The sequence below is a fragment of the Pogona vitticeps genome, chromosome 6, assembly GCF_051106095.1.
Source record: "Pogona vitticeps strain Pit_001003342236 chromosome 6, PviZW2.1, whole genome shotgun sequence".
Classification (NCBI taxonomy): domain Eukaryota; kingdom Metazoa; phylum Chordata; class Lepidosauria; order Squamata; family Agamidae; genus Pogona; species Pogona vitticeps.
The window spans coordinates 7570756-7589295 of NC_135788.1; the positions used below are offsets into that span (position 1 = coordinate 7570756).

At 42.9% G+C, this 18540-nt stretch overlaps 1 long non-coding RNA gene across 2 annotated transcripts in view; it reads left to right on the top strand.

Moving 5' to 3' along the window:
• The window catches only part of LOC140708059 (uncharacterized), a 26764-nt gene continuing 8224 nt past the window's right edge, over nucleotides 1-18540 (top strand). Inside the window, exons 1-2 of one of the 2 annotated variants that reach the window (XR_012088194.2) lie at nucleotides 1-1699; nucleotides 10729-13694. This is a non-coding gene — a long non-coding RNA (uncharacterized LOC140708059). Of the gene's footprint in view, nucleotides 1700-10728; nucleotides 13695-18540 lie in introns of those variants that run through there. The other variant, XR_013537721.1, reaches the window with a different exon arrangement.

An 18540-nucleotide genomic window follows, 5' to 3' on the forward strand; every position in this document is an offset into this window, starting at 1 on the left:
ACCTACCTACCTACCTACCTACCTACCTACCTATCTCATAGGAACATGTTGTAACGTGTCTTCTGATAACATTTCCCTCCGTTTTGGTAAGTCGGTGCACTAAAAGATGGCCAAAATCCGTATACTAAATTGCACTAGGGCAGGCCTATTGAACCTGAGGGGATCCGGCGAGTCCACTCCCTGGTAGGTTCTGTTAATCCCAACGGGTCTCCTCTAACCACCACTTACTAAGCCAAAGTAAGTCGGGGTTACAAGAGGCCAGTTTGGATAAATGGAACTTACGGAGGCGCTTCAGCTCTAGTGCCATTTCTTACGCTAAGCAATAGGATTTTGGCCCTGCGTGCATCTTTCCGGGATCCAGAAGAGACACAATAGTGCTGGATACCCTAAACAGGCTCTCTGTCGACGTTGATATGAGATCTATCTATGCACGTGTACGTGTTTCCATACGTACATCTGTCTGTCGAGTGGCGCAAGGAGACCTCGGTCCCTCCGTGCCTGACAGGTCCCCGCCGATCGTCTTTCTCTGCCTCTCCCCCCCCCCCCCCGCACCTTGCCGTGCTCGGATCCTGGCCAAGGAAAAGCGACCTCAGGGCTTCTCCGCTTCCGCCTCTCGTACCCCGAGCGGCTCCCCCCCCCCCGCCTTCGGCTGCTCCCAGAAGCGCCCTCCCCCGCTTTCCTCCTATTGGTGGAAGGAACCGAAGAATGGCAGCCGCACTATTTTATTTTATTTTAATTTTTTTGCGCGGAAGGATCGGCCTCTTTGGAGGGGGATGAGCGCGCCCGAGACTCGTCGCTTTGGGCGCAGCGAGGAGGGAAGGAAGGAGGGTGCGTGCGTGTGTGTGTGTGCGTGTGTGTGCGCGCGCGCTGTTGCACCACCCTTAATAATAGTGGAGGAACCTCCCGTGCGACGCCTGCCCAATCTGTGTACTGTACACGTGTAATATATTTATAACCGTCTTCTGTGTCACAAAATGCGAGGCAGCGCGGGAGGTGGGAGAAATCAGCGGGTGTCAATGCGAGGAGCGGATCCTCCCCGGGGCCCCGCAACTCTCTCGCCCTCTACACGCCAAAGGGGAAAAAAGAAGAAAAAAGGAAAAGCAGCTGACCATTGCCACGAAGCAGGCTGCTTCTGTAAATGGTTGCAGCAGACCGCAACCCCTCACATACAGCACGGCTAAAACCCTTTTTAAAAAAAAATTATGTTCCATACTTTCAGCTGCATATTTCTTCCAAAAACTTTCGCTTTCCAGGGGGATCGTTTTGTGAGCCCCTGGCATCAAAAACAACAAAGGACCCACAAGTTTCATTTTGGCACGAGGTTTGGTGGTGGACTGTCGTCCACTTCTTCGTTTGTATAGGATTGTAGCCTTAGGCAGACATTTAGCAGGCAAGCAACAGCAGGGAGGTCCAGAGATGACATATAATGGAAATGTAAGAAGTTTGACATGTTAAGACATCTTAATAAGCACCATAGAACCCTTTACTAATATTTGCTCCCATATTGCTAAGCCCTTAAAATGGGGGTGAGGCAATGGATTTCACTACTGGAATACAAATAGGTCAAATACCATTCCATAAAGGGGGGGGGGAGAGAACTACATTTTCTTCTAACATCCTTTTCTTCTGTATCTTAAAATAGGCATTCTGTTGTTTGTACCCAAGACATCTAAAGAAACCTCAGCGTGGATAATAAAGGGTGGGTTACCATGTAAGCCGCACTGACAGGCGTGTTTATCTTCAATGTTCTACCTACTCTGTTACTGACTGGATTTTGCTCCCTTTGATTTCACTTTTAAAAAAAGAACATAAAATAATAAGAAAATTGATGCAGTACTTTACTGCTCATCGCTAGGTGCTTCTGGGTACACAGGTGAGGTGGATGCAGCTGTCAAACTGTGTAAAGCAGCCAGCTGGGGGGCCGGACTGAAATGAAAGCTTGCTGGGGTGTGTGTTATGACTGGCATGTCTCTCAAAATAGTGGGAATGGCCACAAGTTTGAATTATACATAGGGGCTGTATGGATGCCCCCTTCCACACAAAAAGGGAAGAAATTTAAGAACACAAGGCAAACTGTGTTGGTCTAAGGACCTGTTCAGTCCAGTATCCTGTCCATACCTTTGCCAGTCCATTGTCTTTGGGGAGCTCGTGAACTAAACAAGGCTGTTGAGAATGGGAAATTTTGGAGACGGCTCTTTCATAGGGTTGCCATAGAGGTCAGAGGTGACTTGACGGTGTGTTACAGCAACAACCAACAGATGCATTGAGACCATGCCTAAAGAACCTACGTACAGTGGTGCCTCGCTTAACGAGGATAATCTGTTCCAGCAAAATCGTAGAGTGAAATCCTCGTTAAACGAAATAAAAAATCCTATTGAAAAGCATTGAAACCCCATTCAATGCGTTCCAATGGGCTGAAAAACTCACAATCCAGCAAAGATCCTCCATAGGGGCCTGTAAAGCAAGGAATCCATCCAAAAACACAGCGCGGAGCCATTTTACACAGCGGGCGGCCATTTTGAAGCCGCCAATGAGCTGTTTTTAAAACGTCGTAATGCGAAGAATCGGTTCCCAAAGCAGGGAACCGATCATCGCAAAGCGGATTTTTCCTATTAAAACATTGTTTTGCGATCACAAAAGCAATTGCAAAACAGTCATCATATAGCGGTTTTGTCGTTTAACGAGGCAATCAAGCGAGGCACCACTTGTACATATCGACGTATCTGCAAAGTTGTTGGCGTAGCTAGGTGCTTAAAAGCATGGATGATTATGGCAGAGCTTGGAAAAACTGGTTTTTTTTTTTGCATCATAAATTATGAGTCTTTGCTGAATTTCTGTGGTGCACTGAAGTGGGGGCATGCACTCTGGCACCACTTTGTACCACAGAGAGCTATCCAGAGTTCCTACCAACGTATCTAAAAGTACATTTATATAAGCCTGTTCATAAATAGTGTGGAGCAGTGCATAGAAACAGTTGCCGTTGTTGTGTCCTTTAAGGTTAAAATCTTTTCAATGGTAGAAAGACAAGAATGGGAGCATTTATTTGAAAAGAATAAATATTTGGCCTTGGCACCGCATGAATAATTCCATGCAGTAAGATGGGTTTGCATATGTGTACTGGCCTCTGGAGAGAATTCTTGGCTTTCCTTTTCTTTTGTTTTGAAAGCAGGATAGTTTGACAGAGATTTTCTTATGTACAATAAGCAGAGAAGATACCCAGTGTGGCGTAGTGGAAGAAAGTGATGGACTTAACGTAGAAACTCACTGGGGGAGTGGAAAAGGCAAAACCACTGCTAAAATATCTCACTTTCCTTGAAAGTCCTATTAGCATTGGTGTAAGTCTGTTCCAAAATTAAAGGATGACTGCTCCTTGGGAGGAAAGTGATGACAAACCTTGACAGCATCTTAAAAAGCAGAGACATCACCCTGCTGACAAAGGTCCGCATAGTCAAAGCTATATTTTTTCCAGTAGCGATGTATGGAAGTGAGAGCTAGACCATAAAGAAGGCTGACCGCTGAAGAGTTGATGCTTTTGAATTGTGGTGCTGGAGGAGACTCTTGAGAGTCCCCTGGACTGCAAGGAGAACAAACCTATCCATTCTAAAGGAAATCAACCCTGAGTGCTCACTGGAAGGACAGATCCTGAAGCTGAGGCTCCAATCCTTTGGCCATCTCATGAGAAGAGTCCCCGGAAAAGACCCTGATGTTGGGAAAGTGTGAAGGCAAGAGGAGAAGGGGATGACAGAGGACAAGATGGTTGGACAGGGTCATTGAAGCGACCAACATGAATTTGACCCAACTCTTGGAGGCAGTGGAAGACAGGAGGGCCTGGCGTGCTCTGGTCCATGGGGTCACAAAGAGTCGGACATGACTAAACGACTAAACAACGACAAACAAAATAAGCGAAGACACTAACAACTTATCCTGACTCATCCTATTGCAGCTGATCCCTTATGCCAGGTGAGTGAATAGCCATTCACCTCTAGGGCTTTTGAAACTGCAGGTAAGAATCAGGAACTCCACAGCCTTAAGGCTCTTCTAGATTATGGCAGTAAATTTGAATTTGTTATAGGATTTCGAGACATCAGTATCTTGAGAATATATTTGTATTTTGATTTCCATGGGAATAGCAGTGTTAATCTGTGGCACCAAAACATATAGCACCTGAACACATTGTTTTCTAGAGTTAGCCATCAGATATGTAAAGGATTAATCTATAAAAGAAAGTCTGTCTACTTCTGTTTCTGTTTAATAGTATCAGTTTCCAACAGTAACCTGTGGGTGAGAAGAATGTAGCCAAATAGCTTAAAATACTCTGTATTGTGTACAAATATTGGTTGGCTTAGTTATCGTTACCATTTGAAGGAGCTTCAACTGGCATTTTGAAAATGACTAAGAAGCGAAACTGGCTTTGTGTATATATCACAATGGGATAGTAGAGTGCTCTTTCAATTAATCAAGGGTTTAACAAAATTTATTGATGGAAGTCTGCATTGGTGAGGGCACTGACAGTGGGTAAGCAGCACTGGTCTGCTTTGGGCCTGGTTCTTTTTAAATTTGTGGCTTATGGGCACATGGGGTTTTTAACATGTTAGTAAAAGCTCTTCCAGATTAGGGTGGGTGGGAAACCTTCTCCTGGTTTGTCCTTGTTTGTTATGGGTGATCAAGGGATTCACTATGATTTATCATTCATGTCTATGCTTTCCTTGGGCTAGTACACACTCACGCACAAGCCCAAGCAACCGGCTGCAGCATCTCTCACGTGGCTTTGGAAAGCACAAGATCCCATGTTTAATTCCTGGTGTCTTCCACTTGGGCACAGACCTTACCAGAATATCTGCCTACATTTATTCTTAAAGCTCTACTTGTCATTTAAGAAACCAGCATCTCTTAAATCAGCATCTCTTCAAGAAATATCTCATGGTTTCCCCCTCAAAAAAGTATTGATGCTTTTTACCCCAGGAGATATTTGAGAATGATCTCTGCTGGATTGTTTTTCCTTTGCTATAATAGATTAGGACTAAACTGAATCCCTTGGCATAATAGGCTGAAACACACACATCTACAGAGTGGGAGGTATAGAGAAAACGGGAAAGACAAAAGCTGACATCTACTTCGGGTCACATAGAGGAGACAAAGCAGAAGGCTTTCAGTGTTGCACTCCATTCCCTTGAAGCCACTTGGCCATTCTCCTGTAGCCACCATACCTCCTCACTCAGCAATGTATATTACGCCCTGCTTTCCACCTGAAATTGCCTGTAGGGATTTACAGCACTTGTAAGTGCTGGATGTTTATGAGGGGGTTGTTTTATAGGAGACCGAAGCTGAACTGATTTTTTTTCCCCCTGACTGTAGAAGCTCTTGCTGATTGAATGCCACCCGAGTACAAAGTAAAACAAACGAAGCACTTGCAGGAGGTGGTTTACAAAAAGCATGGAAAACCAGGGGATTTTTTGTTCTTGCTTTGTTGACACTGCAGCAGGAATATCAGTATCATCAACACACAATTCGGTACAAAACAGAGAACAAATGTTCAGTCTAGAGGGTGCCAATATTGCAGATTTTGCCACTGTTTGAATCGAGAAAAGATTTATCTCACATGGATGGTGGGGAGAAATACCACTATCATCAGGGCCTGATCAGGTACATTTTGGAGGAGACGTGTGCCAATTTGAAAGAGCCCTGAGATATAACTGTACTAACTCATTTGTTGTGCAACCAAATTCTGTATTTTCGCATTGATAATTATGATGACTTACCCACTGACCTGCCTTTTCATAGACTCTGCTGGATCTTGTTGCCATGAAAAATAACATGCACCCTTCAGTGTTTTCAACAGCATTGCCTTTTCAAGAAAGGAAAGAACCCAAATTCAATCCAGTTGCTCGGAGGAGTCTTGTAAAGATTAACCATGAAAAGTTAGAAGGATATTCACTGGTGGCCTCCATGCAGTGTTTACTGTTTCTGAAAGAAATTCATTAAGCAGGGAAAAAGCTGGCATCAAACCCGTCTTCCTGTAATGTCATCTATAATATGCTACAAGGGACACGTTTACAATCATGCCTGGTCCTCTTTATAAGGGTACTGGGACATGAAGGGCTAGCTCACAGCCATAAGAATTTTAATGAAAAGGAGTTGGTTGCTTGCCACAACCCAAATCATTTTTCAGGCATCTCAAGTACAGCACAGGCTTTTAAGTCCCGGGCTTTCCCAAGGATGTGCAAATAGACTCATAGCTGCAATCTTTTGAATTTCTGCATTATAATTACTTTGTCTCAAAGTCTTTCATATTTCATTCTAGGAAGCACTCAGATCCTGTATACTTTACAGTGCTTACACTGTAAGCTTTCAAAATAACCAGGTGGCTCATCTGTCTTTATTTTATTCATCTTTACTTCCTTTTATAAGGTTTTCCAAATAGAGTTTAATAAAAGGAGGGATACTTTAGTTTTGGCTGTAAGGTACCCCAGCCAGATGTAATCAAAGGCAGCAGGAACTTGAGTTTTCTAAATGCAAGGGATGCAGAGAATCTTATTAGGACATGCAGGCAGATTACAATTTGCATCTGATCACTAGATTTTATTCAAGGCTTCTGCTGATCTTTGCATTTGCATCTTAATGGGCTAAAGATGCACTTCTTGGACGTCTGGCTTCCAAATATTTACAGGCAAGAAGCTCCACTGCATCCAACGGAATTTGAGACTGGCATGTCTGGTCAGACCATGTACTAGGTTAGTCTGAAAAGGAGACATCGACACTTTTATTGACTTTTCTCTATAAGGAGAATAAGGGAGGGTGAGAACTGAGGATGATAGGTGAAGCCTGCTGAACAGATAAGTTCAGCTTTGCTTCCTGTTCACTATCGGTGAAGTATGCTATGTTTTCACACAGACCCCATTCAAGTCATGAAGGCATCCTATACATTTCAGATTCCTTAATAAAGGTGCCCCAGCTTCATGTCTCTGGTTAGTTTGTCCTGGAGTTATGGTGGAAAATCAATAGCAGGGGGTTCAGCAACTCCCTGTCTTCTCCTTAAGTGGTTTCAGTGCCATTCGTTAGTTGGAAGTTCAACTTAAAAACAAACAGATCCACAGTTATATTCAAGACCAAAGCCACGAGGATTAGCATTGTTGGCAGGCATTATCAGGCAACCACAAAGGCCAAAACTCCTGAAAGCTGTCAGTATTAAGACCTTCCTAGTTCTGCTGCAATTCTTTGCTGACCTGTTTTCCCTCAGCATGCAAGTCCCAACACTGGTAACCGATTGCAAATAGCAATATTCTTTGTTAGAACATTCGTTTCGCGGGTAATAAGAGCCTAACTGTGTTATTTTTTTGTGAAACAGTGGGACAATATGTAACATTACATTTTTAGTGTAAAAAATAGTAACAGTGTTGCTATGTAAGGGTCATTCTTGACAGATGAAGCCAAAGGCTACACGGAGAATACAAGTATACACAAACAGTACCATATTATCAATACATTTCGAAAAGAGAGCCCATTTCGGTCTGTTGCTGCAGAAACAAATGTTTTGGTGATACCCTAAAGCAGGGGTCCCCAGCCGCCGGTCTGTGGCCCGGTGCCGGTCCGTGGGCTTCCCAGGACTGGGCCACAGAGATGGGTCTCTGTGTCCCCCCCCCCGCATGGTGGGCGTGTTGCGCTCGTGGGCAGGCATATTGCGCTCACACGCATGTGTGCGAGCACAATTTGCCTGTCTGTGAGTGAGACACGTCCACCCACAAGCGCGGGAGTGCCCCTGCTCATCTCAGTAACTAGGTGCATGGAGCTTGCCCCCCCCAACCGGTCCACAGTTCCAAAATGGTTGTGGACCACTGCAAAGGCTAAGGAATTTATTACAGTGCAAGCTTTCATGGGCCAAGTTCAGTTCAACAGATACTGTTCATTAATATAGAAATTATCACACAGGAACTGGAGATGGCTTAGAATCTTTCCACCACTTGGGGGCATAGCTTTCAGTGCAAACTCCAGGCTGGAGGGGGTTCCCTTGTGTATGATGGTCTTGGAGGACCACGTCCCTGGGATAATTTCCTGCTTCCCTTTTACTATGAGGAATGCAATGGCAAGATAATGCAAATGCAGATGAATTGCGTCAAGAAAAGTATGGTGTCTAGATCAAGGGCAGCAATAGTACCATACTATTCTGCTTTGGTTAGACCTTACCTGGAAAACTGTATCCAGTTCAGGGCATCACAATTTAAGAAGGATATCAACAGGCTGAAACATGTCCAGATGAGGGTAACCAGAATGGAAAACACTCTACACATCAAGACCCATGAGGAACATTTGAAGAAGCTGGGTAGTGTTTAGCCTAGAGAAGACTAAAAGGTGACACAATGGCCATCTTCAAATATTTGAAGCATTGTAATTCCTCTTTCCCAAATACAAATAATTATCCCTGCAATGATTCCCACTCCCCTGCTGCTAGCTAAAGTACTGTATTACCTAGCAGTGAACAATGGACTGCAGAAATAAAGACTGATATGCTTTTTCACCTAGGCAGGTTGCCTAGTTACTTTTGAGATGAACTGTCTCTTATCTCTACAAATTATTTATCTGTTTTCAGGCCTGTGTTTTTACCTATATGTTAATTATAACTGGGATACAAGTAATTTGAAAGGCACCGAGAATGACAGCTTCTTAGCCAGGGGGTTAATTCAATTTAGATTTGGCTGATTTTGCAGCCTCTGGCTTTAGCCACCTCTGGTTTTGACAAGTTGACACCAGTATAAAGAGAAGCAGTACATGCAGTACATAATGGTCTGTCATCTCTTTGGAGGGAACGACTAAATAGGTAGAAGGGTTAAATCGTTTGTGCAATAAAATGGTATTTAGATAACATTGCCCTCAAAAAACTGCTTTGTTATGCCAGCAAAAGGAAAAAGGACAGAAAATAAAGGCAGTTTCTACAAGGAAAATATTATAAATTTATCAGCAGTTCTTGTATGTAGAAGGGCAGGGTAGTTAGTAACATGTAATGAATATATGATTGAATTATTACTCATTTATGCAGGTTTTTAATGAGCCTATGCATTCTATTATCTTGTTCCCTTTCAAAAAGCAACAGCCGCCCTATGAATCGTGTCACTATTGCAAAGCCCATGTTCCTGTGGTAGGTGGCATGCAGCTATTGCCCATCACTGTTCCACCACTGCTCTATTTGTTGTTTATTTGTTTTGTTTATAAAGCCACCTTTCTCCTAATAAGTGGAGCCAAAGCAGCTCACAATATTAAAAATAATAGAATTCAAAACTTAATAAGTTAAACATTAAAAACAAAACAATGAAACTGTAGGTTAATTAAAATATAAATGAATCATTAAAAGCAAGTAAACATTTAAAACTATCTTAAGGGCATTCCAGGACACAATCATGATTGCTAAAAGCCTGCCTGAAAAGATGGGTCTTGAGCTCTCAGCGGAAGGAGAAAAGGGACAGTCCCAGCCTGATCTCGGGAGGGAGAGCCTTCCATAACCCAGGAACTGCCCCAGAGAAGGCCTTCTTTCGTGTCCCCACCAACTGTGCCTGTGCTGGCCATGGGACTGAGAGGGCCCCTATGGGGAGATACACCCTGGACCCAAGATGTGTACGGCTTTATAGGTAATGACCAGCACTTTGAATTGGCCCTGGAAGCAGGGCTGGTAGCCAGTACTGTTGTTGTAGCAGGGGTGTTATATTATGCTCCCTGTACAGTAACTGGCTGCATTCAGTAGTCCCACTGCTGCATTTTGAACACTAGCACATTTGCATCAATATGAGTGTACTACAAGTGAACCTTTAAAGGCAATGGACCTGATCCACCAGACAGAACCAGTGTGATGTAGTGTGTAGAATGATTGTCTAGAAAATGTCAGGAAACCTGGGCTGGAAATGATATTTCTTAAATATCTCACATACCTCAAAAATGCTGTTAGGTTCCTTGTACATCAGCTGTACTCTTGAGAGTCCCCTGGACTGCAAGGAGATCAAACCTATCCATTCTGAAGGAAATCAACCTTGAGTGCTCACTGGAAGGACAGATCCTGAAGCTGAGGCTCCAATACTTGGGCCATCTCATGAGAAGAGAAGACTCCCTGGAAAGACCCTGATGTTGGGAAACTGTGAGGGCAAGAGGAGAAGGGGATGACAGAGGATGAGATGGATGGACAGTGTCATCAAAGCTACCAGCATGAATTTGACCAAACTCTGGGAGGCAGTGGAAGACAGGAGGGTCTGGTGTGCTCTGGTCCATAGGGTCACAAACAGCTGGACATGACTAAACAATATCAGGTGTAACTTGATGGTACATAAAACAAGAGCCATAGTTCAACAGTTTTATATTTGATTGATTTGGTTGAAGAATATAACCTCCATGGGCAGAAAAATGCATAATTTAGGCTGAATCACAGCCAACTTCTTAAATAAATGCATTTAATTTATATTAGTCACTGTTGCCAATTGCAAACATATTGACTGACTAATTGTAGTGGATAGAGTGATGGATTAGGACTCGGGCCATGGAAATGCATGGAAAGGCAGAGTGGCCCTGGTAAAACTACTTTTTGAGACCTCAGTTACTTTGAAAGCCCTATTTGGGTCCTCACAAGTTAGTTCCCACTTGATGGTATATACTGTAGCAATCCCATTAATCTGAAGAATAGCTACACAAACTCCTGTTTCCTCACTAAATTCTTTCCTTTATTTATCCCACACTCCCTGCCAACCACTGAAGGAAACATACGTGGATGAAACTTACAAGAAATTTACTGCACATCTGATGAAGAGAACGGCTTGAGCAAGGTTATCCAATGAACGTTGTCAGCCTGCAATGGAACGGAAATCAAGTCTCTCTCGTTTATTCCATATCAATCCATGTACTCTAGGATTCAACTTGTGATTTAGTGAGTGCTGTTCCACAACACAGACTGCTGTCAGAGTAGCTCTGATGACTCTCCCCCTAAAAGAAATGTTTGCTTATTTAAATAACTTTTGCTTAGTTCACTGAAGTTTGATATCTCATTCTCTGAGCACCAGATGTATCAGGATGCAACCATGTGACACACGCCCCCCCCCCCTAAATCTTGAACATGGAGTACTGACATGCATTTCAGAATTATTCACCCTTCTTCCCAGAAAAACAAGCAGGAAAAAACTGGCCTTAAAGATCATGAGGTGCTTTATAAGACTGAATCAACAGAATATACATTCCTAGTGGTGCATGGTATATTCTTTTTCCCACCTAGAAGTTCTGAAATCTCCAGTTTCAGGGGGTGGTGTTTCCCCTCACCACAATCCCTGGCTCACAATTTCTTCCAGGCAATTCTGCATGGAACTTCATCTGGCCTCTGAAAGTCTAGTCAACCATTCCCTAGGATTTTGACCAGCAATCCTAGAATTTTTCTGGAAACCCAGAGGGAGAGATTTCGGATATCTGCTTCCTCGCTTTCAGATATTTCTATGAGAAGCCAACTTTTCTTGGAGATTTTCACAAGAAGGTTGCAGAAATAATGCAGAATTAGGGCAAAGGGAACCTTCTCCCCCTGAATTAGGCTAACTTAACAAACTGAAGTGTTTGTGTGTACTCAAGTGAATTTACAAATTAGATAAACATGGCTTCAGCATTGTATATATATTTGCCTACACTGTTTTGGTGATCTGTCATCAGGATGAATAAATAGGAAAATTTTAAAAACAGCAAACAACCAGCAAATGGCAGGCCCGGATGGCCTCTAAAACCATTTCATCATTGCAGAAAAGTATATGGTTGCCTCTCAAGAGGAAGGCCAGCCACCTGTTCCACTTCATGTCATCCAAAGACTGAGATAATCTGGCTGCAGAGCAATATTTATCACAGTCCGAAAATTTCTTGGAACAGCCGGCCAGGTAGACTCCTTTCAAGGAATATTCGCAGCGAAACCAATAGTCTTAAGAATAAATCAATAGGAAAAGCCTGAAGGGCTTGAGTGAATTATTTTTTTCTTGCAATGGTAATGTTGAGGTTTAATTAGAACTGGACACCAGCTGGAAACTTGTACAGCCAGAGAACCCAAAACATCAGTACAAACAAAAGTTTGTAGACGAAGATATGTGTGCTTCTTATTCATGTTACAAAAAGGAGATTTTCTTAAGATAGTGTTTAATATTTTCCCCAGCAGCTGAATGAAGCAGGGGTGGGGTGGGGGTCCTACTGTTCGTCCAAAGCTTGCATTCGCAAGATCACGAAGATGGCAAGAGCATCTATTACTCATCTGTAAAAGAAGCAGGCTTCATTTGAGACCCAGCAAATGAAAGCTATTCCAAGAGATACAGAACATGTGCTTCTTTACAGTACTTTTATATTGCTGGAGGCTCAGTGAGGCTGGTGGAGTGTGATCAGCTCATTGAGTTATAATGGCAGAACCCTATGTTTAACTTTTAGCCCTCTTTAATAATAATTAATTCTCAGCAGTGTAATGCTTCCCTGTACCATTCAGGTGCCAGTATCTTCTATGAGAGGTAGGGCCTTATTTGTGGTAACCCCATCCTTGTGGCATCAGCTCCTGGAGGAGCTTCACCTGGTCTCCTCCCTGGCCCTATATAAGAGGCAAATGAAGACATGGCTCTTTAGGGGGGCCTTTCGCTCCAACCCTAGTTGAGTTGACGCAATCTCAACATGACTGTTTGTTCTCATTTTTTTGTGTTTGTTCTCATTTTTTTGTGTTTTATACTCTGGCACCTTCTGCGTTGATGTGATTAGATTGTTTATGGTTTTCCTAATCACTGAATTGTGTATTTTACTGTGAACTGCCCGGAGTAGTGCTATGGCAATAGAGGGAGCAGTATATTTAATTGAAATAATAAATAAATAAATAATTCATGCTACCTGCTTTGGCGTCGACGTGGTTGCATCTACGCATGGGTGTCTGTTTCCATCTGCATGGATTCCTTGCCGGATTCTAAAACTTTGGATGCTTCCCAATAGATGGCTCCAAGTTCTACCAGTCAAAAGACATTGTGTTGCTAATCCTCTTTTCTTCCTTTACACAATATTGTAAGGAGGGTTAGGGATGGACAGAAAGGAAGAGAGAAAAGAAAGAAAGAAAAAAAGAACCCTCCTTTCCACCATAAAAATGATTGAATACTGGCTACCGAATGGGGCAGAGGGATGGATAACTCAGTGGTTTAGATTTATGGCTGTGGAGCCAGAGGTTGGAAACAATTCTGCACTGTGCTTCCTTGACAGGGGCTGGACTCAATGATCCATAGTATCCCTTCCAGCTCTGCATATCCAGGATGGCATTGTTGTTGTTGTTGATGATGATGATGATAATAATCACCACCAGGTTGGTACAGTATGGCAGCCTAGTAGCACGAGTATGCACATGTCATGCTACTACTGCTGTGTAAACCTTTACCAGGATGTTCATTCTATTTTTTTAAAATGTTAATTGCTAACTAAGCAAATTAAAACAAACTGGATTGAGCCACAGAGTCTGTTTGGGGGCGGTGGGGGAATAGACCTTACTCCTGAGGGCCAGGCTTTCACAGTGAAGTCATAAACTAGCATCTAGGATGTTACTATGTGAGACTACAGATGTGCAGGGAGAACAGGATTCAGTCATTTGTGTGCAGTTGGTAGACCAAGCCAGATGCAAGTCTACGGGCTCGGTGAAAGCTTGTCCTTTGTCCCTGATATTTTGCATTCACTTATTTTTTTCTGTACGTGGAGGCTAAAGTTCTTCAGGATGGAAAAAAAATGTCCTCTTAACACCAGACCAGACTGTTTGTCCATCTGCCTCGGGAACTGTTACTTCCAAGAGATGGCACAGTGGTGGAGGTTTTGTATGTGCTCTCCCTGTGAGCGAGGGCCCCACAAAACATGCACACCAACTGCCTTTCCCTCACTAGCACCCTCTCAACACAGCTCTTGTTCAGGAAGCCCTTGGCCTCTTTAGCTAGAAACTCTAACTTCTAGGTCAGTTGAAGCACTCTGTTTTCTTTGCCTTGTTTGGCACCAGAAATCCTGTCCGCGGAATATCGGTGCCTTGTGTACCGCGGCCCCCAGTGCACAGAACAATGTGAGCTGGCAAAACATTAAGAGAACAGCAGCCTGTTTTGCTTATGATATCACAGCTTATCAGTGAATTCAACAGTGCTTTTCTTCTGGTGGGTGCTTGTGGTTTGGGCATTCTTAGGCATTCTTCCATGGGGAATCATCATTTCCTTCCAAGCTGTTTTCCTCGCTGCTTCATCTCATTCCTTGCTCAATAAGCTTTTTCTTCACAGAGGCTATTTTGTTGTTCTGGATCAAGGCCATTTAATCAAGTGGGATATGTGGAGGAGGAGGAGGAGGAGAGAGAGAGAGAAAAAGAAAGAAGGGGAGAGACTGTTAGCACTGTTCCCACTTATCCCCAAGTCCGATCGTTATGCAGCTGTGATTCCGTGGGACACCTCTGGAAAGAAAAGGCAGCCTATTATTACCCATCTTCTCCAACTCCTGTCAGGGAACTAAATATCCTGAAGTCAAGAGTAGCCATGGCACAATGCCTCTTTATAACCCTCAGTGGGCCTTCTTTGCTGGCTCCAGCTGCCTCTACATGCTGTTTTTCCTCTGTTCTTTTCTTCAACATTTTTTTCCAGTTGACTTAATTATTACAGTGCGCGGACCGGACTAAGGAAAATATACTGATGGTTGGAGCTGGCATTGAACCGAGAGAGCCGGGAGAGCAAAGAGCCTTTGCCATGCAATGACATCATCTGGCGGGCGATTGGCTGAATTCCTGCTGGAGGGAGGTGCTGGCCTGGAGCCTGCAGACTTGCTTCAACTTCCGTGATACAGAAGAGAGGGAGAGGAGGAGAGGGGCCCCCCTCTCTCCTGCCAGCTTGTTTTGCTGCCAGTGTCCTGGCAAAGCCTGAGAGGCATTTATAAAAACAGTACAGTCCTTGGGCTTGTGCGGTGGGAGAGGGGAGGTGGGAATACAAAGTCACTTCACAGCTCCGACTTGGACTTGAAGGACGAACAAGCCCATGAAAACCCCCCAACAAACAACACTGCTTTATCCAGACTGGTTGAGGCCAGTCCCTCCCTAGAGGTGCCCGAGCACAGCGGGAGAGGCCTGGAGCTGGTCTCTGGCCGATGGGTTGGAGCACCAGACCGCAAAGGAAGTTGCATTTAGTGGCGTGCAAACACTGGCTGCCACGCTGGTGGTTTATGGAACCCCCACATAGGACGCTGGGGTTAGCAGTCTCTTTGAGAAGATTTCTCCTGGGTATGTGGCACCTGATGTGGTGCAGGAGCTACGGAGAAAGAATTCCACTTTAAACTCTAGCTCCTCCAAGGACTTATTTTCATAATGTCCCTCCCCCATGCTGCACCTCTTTTTCACTCACATAGAGAAAAATGCCTTTGCATTATTGCTATTCTGATAGTTTTATGTTTTTTTATATAGTTTCACGGGTTTTTGTTATCTCTTAATTCTCCTTGCTGTGAACTACCCAGAACAGTGCGTCGCACTGATAGGGTGGGATATACAGCTAATGAAACAAATAAAATAATCACTGGGTGGCCATACACACTCTCAAAATCTCTATAGTTCTAATGTGGGCAAGATTATTTATTTATTTGTTAGTCAGTTAATTAGTTAGCTAGTTAATTAGTTAGTTAAATATTCTTTATCCTGCCTTTCTCCTTAAAAAGGACCCATGGTGACTTACATCATTAAAAGACAGTATTTAAAGCTAACACAGTGAGTATACAGATACTAAAAAGGATAAAATGAATGCCATACTAAAAAACATAAGCAATATCAAAACACATTCGAAGCAGTAAGGCACAATAATTGTAACATTAGTATACACTTAAAGAAATAATCAAACATGGAAAAAGAACAATTAGTGTGTTTTTAAACAAAGAAATAAATAGGCTTCTCTTTCCTAGGTAAAGGTTCCCCTTGACCCTTAGTCCAGTCGTGTCCAGCTCTAGGGGGCGGTGCTCATCCCCGTTTCCAAGCCGTAGAGCGAGCATTTTTGTCCAAAGACAGTTTCCGTGGTCACGTGGCCAGCGCGACTAGACACGGAACGCCGTTACCTTCCCACCATGGTGGTCCCTATTTATCTACTCACATTTACATGCTTTATAACTGCTAGGTTGGCAGGAGCTGGGACAAGCGACAGGAGCTCACTCCGTTGTGTGGATTCGATCTTACGACTGCTGGTCTTCTGACCTTGCAGCACGGAGGCTTCTGCAATTTAACCCACAGTGCCACCAGGTCCCTTTCCTAGATGAACCTAATAATCAAAAGAACCAAAGTCCACAAATCCTACGAAGGGCTTTACTGTCATTTTTGGAGGTGAATCTATAATTTTATATTGCTAAACTCTTCTGCATTGAATGATCATAGGCTCACAAGATAAAGATACATCTCTTGATAGCTACCAAACCACAGAGATTTTAACTTGCCCAGTGAAAGTTTTATGTAAAGAATAAAGTAATTCATAGATTACCCAAGAAGGCAGCTCGCAGATCTGGAAAACTGGAACCTATCGGACAGCAGTGAGTTTTTGAAAAGGATTCTGCAATTGTTCCTGTCAGGGAAAACTGGTAAGATGACTTAAGTGCTAATATTATGACCAGTGTGACAGAGTCTGAAAGCTGTAATCTGATTTTCAAGTTCTGGGTTAGTTTTTACTAACTACATGTCAAAGACATTCATGCACTCTTTTCAATTGTGCCAGGATTCTACTAGATATAAACAAATAACGCAAGCATTACCATATATGTTGTTATTTGTCAACATGTTATTGGAGCTTGGGATAAAACTTGTGCTTGGCATGCAGCTGGTTCAAGAGTCCCTGGTATTTTGAGATAGCGTTGGGGGACAGTCCAGTTTGAAAACATGGATGGAGTCCACCAGGATAGAGAAGAATCTGCCAGATGCACTAATGGTTTTGTTTCAGAACCTCACATTTTATGTTCCAGTATAAAACATCCCCTACCACATATCCATAAAGTTAAACAGGGTCTCTCTAGCAATAAATAAATAAATAAATAAATAAATAAATAAATAAATAAATAAATAAATAAATAAATAAATAAATAAATAAATAAATAAACAAACAAACAAACAAACAAACAAACAAACAAACAAATAGAGAGAGAGAGAGAAGGATCTTTTTCTGCAAGTGGGTCAGTATCATTATACACTCTATTTTTCAGCTATGATATTTTTCAGCCTTTGCTTAAGATCAGATAAAACTGCCCTGGAGCCAAGGCCAGGCTATCCAACGTGTGAACTACCAAGTGCAATGAAGCTACTACACAAGCTGTCCATCATGCTCAAGGAAACCCCTCTCTTTTGCTACCTAGTCTTGCAAAAAGCAAGCAATGACCTCTTGGGGGCAACACAATAGGCCATTGGACTTTTCCCTGCTTGACCAGTTACAAGTCAGGGAGGCCTGATTGACATCTTGCACTACTACTGCTGTAACAGCAAGTCCATTTCTGAATATTTCTGCATGCTTTTAAGGCTTCTAGATTATTGGCTTCTCACACTCATCTGGACTTTCAAACTGATTCACTGGATATTCTTAGATATCAGTATGGTGATGCCAACTTCCAACAGTTCCAGCACAACTGGCTTGTTAATTACTATTGTAATGAGTACAACTCTATTTCTGTTTTTTTAAAAGTAAGTCATATTTATGACTCCCCAGGAGGTAGTGAATATAATTTATGGAGTGCGCAATAAAAATTAACATTTCTTGCTCTAGGGCTCAGGCGCCAGGAAAGCAAATACTTTCTGAGGCCAACACAAATGACTGAAGGCACTTATTCCAGAAACCAAAATAGTAAAACATAATGACACAGACATTCAACACAGATCTCTAGACCACTTTGGTGGGGGGGGGGGGAATGGTAAAACTTGAAGAGATCAGATAGTTGTCTCCTTTTTATGGCCACCATGGCCTCTACTTTCATAGCTGGTATAAAGAAACTAAGCAGAAACTACTGTACTTTCTATTTTGCTTCCTCTTCCTATAAGAAGTGGATTTATTTAGGTCTGCATTCATATGAACCCAACAAAGCCTGTCATCTCTTCCTACTTTGCACCTAATATCGTGACTGAGTTATGCGCCATTCTGTCATTTGAGGCTATCTAACAGCTTCAGAAAAATGCCAAATTCTGACCTGAATCAAGGCTATTTGTATCAATCTGGGCACAGCCCAGAGTGAAATAAACCACCTAGGTCTGCTTTTGGTACAGACACATCTGAGCAGTTCGGGCTGATAGCTATAGGTGACAAGCAGGGCATTCTGTTCCTCTTTTATGGGTTCAAGTTTAGGTCTGGCAGTCCATTAAAGGCTATTAGACATCCTGGCTATATACCACCTCCAGAAAATGCCTCCACATAAGAATTACTGGGAAACAACAGACTATAACTCAGTGAAGAAACAATCTTTTTATGAAGGGAATGTTCAGAATGGATATAATGTTGAAACTGTACCATATTTTTCCATGTATAAGACGCTCCCCCAACACTTTTCTAACCCAAAATTAAGACATCT